We start from the raw sequence: 4,740 nt of genomic DNA, 5'->3' as shown, positions 1-4,740 counted from the left end.
AATCAATGGTTAAAACATTTTAATGATGGATTTGTTTCTTACAAACATGCAGCTTTTCACTTCACACGATGTTAATTGATGGACTGGAGTCGTGTGGATTACTTGTGGATTATTGTGATGTTTTTATCAGCTGTTTGGACTCTCATTCTGACGGCACCCATTCACTGCAGATGATCCATTGGTGATCAAGTGATGTAATACTAAATTTCTCCAAATCTGTTTCAATGAATAAACAAACTCATCTCTATCTTAGATGGCCTGAGAGTGAGTCAATTTCATTTTCATTTTTGGGACTATTCATTTAAAGCAAAACTATACTTGGTAGAATTACAGTAGGTTTACATTCAGGATCTACTGTCTGTGAAATAAATAGTTTCAAAAAGCCCTGCAGTTTCCTTCCACAGAAAGGGGAACTGAAGTACTACATTTAATAATGTTCTCTAGAGGATGTTTAGTTTGTGTAATCATGCTGAGCTGCCAGAATTCAGAAGCTTGAAAATTCCCTAAAAATCTTGCAAATCTTTTATTAGAATTATAAAATGGGTCTAAATATACCTATTGTGTGTCATATTAAGTATATCTTACAAAATAACACTTATGAAAGACATTTTAAATACGAAAAATGTCAAAACTGCACTCCTGTAGATGTTTATTGATTTATAATTCCTGTCCATATGTTCCCAGCTTTATGTTCTGACAGCCATGTTGGTGGTCCTGTTTCACATGGATAGATGGTACAAGGAGCTTGAAAGAGTTTGAGTCAGGGGCAATGAATGAGTATGTTTTCATCACAGGCTGTAACTGGCTTCAGAACGCTCCTTGCAAGCGTGCTTGAGAGGTTTAATGTCTTAAAGGAACACTCCACTATTTTTGAAAAATAGGCTCATTTTCCAAGTCCACTAGAGTTAAACAGTTGAGTTTTACCGTTTCCGAATCCATTCAGCCGATCTCCGGGTCTGGCGGTAGCACTTTTAGCTGTAGCTTAGCATAGATCATTGAATCTTGCTCAATCATGGCCGAAGAGTTTCTATATTTTTCCTATTTATTGATTTATTGATGCAATGATATTACGCAGCGTCTGAAAATAGTCCCCAGCTAGGTAACTTCCAATAAGCCTATTTTCAGGTGCTGCGTAATATCATTGCGCCTGCTGCACCCATAGTACGGCAGCAAAGTTCCTTGATTCTAATCAGAAACTAATCAGATTCAATGATCTATGCTAAGCTACAGCTAAAAGTGCTACCGCCAGACCCAGAGATCGGCTGAACGGATTCGAAAACAGTAAAACTCAACTGTTTAACTCTAGGGGAGTTGGAAATTTAGCCTATTTTCAAAAATAGTGGAGTGTTCCTTTAATGGCAAATTATTTAGCAAAATAAGTTGTTTTTTTTTAGTTGCAAATTATTATTATTGTTATACTTTATTCTCAAATTGTCCTTGTGTACTTCCAATGTGTTTAACTGGAAAGGTGATGATCACCAATGGATCATCTGCAGTGAATGGGTGCCGTCAGAATGAGAGTCCAAACAGCTGATAAAAACATCACAATAATCCACACCACTCCAGCTGATCAGTTCACGTCTTGTGAACCTAATGTTTGTAAGAAACAAATCCATCATTGAGACGTTTTTAACTTCAAGTCCAAGTCCTTGATCCATATTTGTCTGAATCAAGAGAGAAAAATGCACAGATCAAGCACCATTTACAAGCACAAACAGTACAAAACAGATACAAATATGTTGGTGGATATTTTGATGTGAGAAGACAACAGAGGATGGACTTTTTCACTGGAGGATTTATTATTATGCATTACAGACTGGTATTTTGGCCAAAATCAATGGTTAAAACATTTTAATGATGGATTTGTTTCTTACAAACATGCAGCTTTTCACTTCACACGATGTTAATTGATGGACTGGAGTCGTGTGGATTACTTGTGGATTATTGTGATGTTTTTATCAGCTGTTTGGACTCTCATTCTGACGGCACCCATTCACTGCAGATGATCCATTGGTGATCAAGTGATGTAATACTAAATTTCTCCAAATCTGTTTCAATGAATAAACAAACTCATCTCTATCTTAGATGGCCTGAGAGTGAGTCAATTTCATTTTCATTTTTGGGACTATTCATTTAAAGCAAAACTATACTTGGTAGAATTACAGTAGGTTTACATTCAGGATCTACTGTCTGTGAAATAAATAGTTTCAAAAAGCCCTGCAGTTTCCTTCCACAGAAAGGGGAACTGAAGTACTACATTTAATAATGTTCTCTAGAGGATGTTTAGTTTGTGTAATCATGCTGAGCTGCCAGAATTCAGAAGCTTGAAAATTCCCTAAAAATCTTGCAAATCTTTTATTAGAATTATAAAATGGGTCTAAATATACCTATTGTGTGTCATATTAAGTATATCTTACAAAATAACACTTATGAAAGACATTTTAAATACGAAAAATGTCAAAACTGCACTCCTGTAGATGTTTATTGATTTATAATTCCTGTCCATATGTTCCCAGCTTTATGTTCTGACAGCCATGTTGGTGGTCCTGTTTCACATGGATAGATGGTACAAGGAGCTTGAAAGAGTTTGAGTCAGGGGCAATGAATGAGTATGTTTTCATCACAGGCTGTAACTGGCTTCAGAACGCTCCTTGCAAGCGTGCTTGAGAGGTTTAATGTCTTAAAGGAACACTCCACTATTTTTGAAAAATAGGCTCATTTTCCAAGTCCACTAGAGTTAAACAGTTGAGTTTTACCGTTTCCGAATCCATTCAGCCGATCTCCGGGTCTGGCGGTAGCACTTTTAGCTGTAGCTTAGCATAGATCATTGAATCTTGCTCAATCATGGCCGAAGAGTTTCTATATTTTTCCTATTTATTGATTTATTGATGCAATGATATTACGCAGCGTCTGAAAATAGTCCCCAGCTAGGTAACTTCCAATAAGCCTATTTTCAGGTGCTGCGTAATATCATTGCGCCTGCTGCACCCATAGTACGGCAGCAAAGTTCCTTGATTCTAATCAGAAACTAATCAGATTCAATGATCTATGCTAAGCTACAGCTAAAAGTGCTACCGCCAGACCCAGAGATCGGCTGAACGGATTCGAAAACAGTAAAACTCAACTGTTTAACTCTAGGGGAGTTGGAAATTTAGCCTATTTTCAAAAATAGTGGAGTGTTCCTTTAATGGCAAATTATTTAGCAAAATAAGTTGTTTTTTTTTAGTTGCAAATTATTATTATTGTTATACTTTATTCTCAAATTGTCCTTGTGTACTTCCAATGTGTTTAACTGGAAAGGTGATGAAAGAGAATTTCTCCAAGATGCCAGATGGCGAACTGCATTGAACATGCCGTCTCAGCTGTGCTTGGGCCTGCTGCTCTCTCATTTTCCCACCTGTATCTCTGAATGTCGGCTGCTCAAAGGTGCCGGTTTTGTGATACATTTACTATTGTGACCATCAAAGTAGAGTTTTAAAAGTAAAAAAAAAAAAACCTTAAGATTTTCCAGATTATAGCCAATGATTTCAGAGGCCAAAGATGAGGCACTGAGGAATTCCCATCGTTTTAACCTACTGATTGGAGGACTTCTGTTTTAATATTGAAGGTTGCAATGTTTAGGTGCACTATAAAGTTTTGTTCCACCTTCCAGTGAGTGTTTATGTAAAGGTGAGTGAGTTGATAATCCTACAATATGGACATACTGGTGATTTGGATTTGTTATGGTCAGCTTGACAGCAGCTACAGCCACATGTCGATGTGTTGCGCAATGCCACCACCATGTGGTCAGTTTTCATGCATAAAGTTAAGTTTCATTTAGCTGCTTTTGGGCATTGTATGCTAATATGATATCTGGTTTGTCAAACACCAACTATACAGATGTTGTGCAAAAAGGTGTGGTGAGGGATTCATCCAAATGGGTTCAAAACTGACTTAACGGTTTTCTCTATTTTTCATTAACATTTTATCCTTGTTCATCCCAGAATTCAAAATACATTCATTCTGTCGCATCTTTATTGGAATGGTGTCTTTCATGTATAAAAATGACTAACTCCACAATGCAAACATAGTAGCAGGTTTCCTATTTGGCAGGTAAATAAATCAAGACTTAGACCAATTTAAAATGAACTATTTTAATTATTTCCCCATAATAAGTCTATTCCACTTTGTTTATAGTTCAACAGCTACTACTTAAAATACATTTTAAATAAAACACAAAACTTCCTATAATGCTAGACATACAAATTAGTTTAATTTTTTAAATGGAAGTTTGTTTAAAGGGCAAAAATATGCAATTTGGTGCAGATGTTATATCATGATAAACTTTTTAAAAGTGTTTAATTCCAGTAACCGTTCATCTTGAAATATTAAAATCTGCAGTCCGCAAGTTTTGCCTCTTTGTCGCCATCTCTGTTTGAAAACCTGCAATTGCAGCTGTGTGCGGAATTATCTTCCTTGCATGGGTTGTGCTCCAGCACTGAAGAATCTAATGTTTTAAGTACGGAGTATGTGTGTGTGTGGCAGTCAGTCACCGCACCGGTGTGGATATTGCACTCACAGACTCTAGCCTACGTCTTGGAATATATGACTCAAATAAGCATTTTCACCGGATATTGTCATCTGAACAAGTAACAAATCTGCCACGTTTGTTCTGACCAACTGTGGAAAAAGCATTACAACAAATTGCGCTACCAATGGTGATTTAATCTAAATTAGCTCATATCACATCAAACCGTGCAA

The sequence above is a fragment of the Sinocyclocheilus grahami genome, unplaced genomic scaffold (genome assembly GCF_001515645.1).
Source record: "Sinocyclocheilus grahami isolate Dianchi unplaced genomic scaffold, SAMN03320097.WGS_v1.1 scaffold335.1, whole genome shotgun sequence".
NCBI classification, from domain to species: domain Eukaryota; kingdom Metazoa; phylum Chordata; class Actinopteri; order Cypriniformes; family Cyprinidae; genus Sinocyclocheilus; species Sinocyclocheilus grahami.
Note: the sequence above shows the minus strand (reverse complement) of the source record.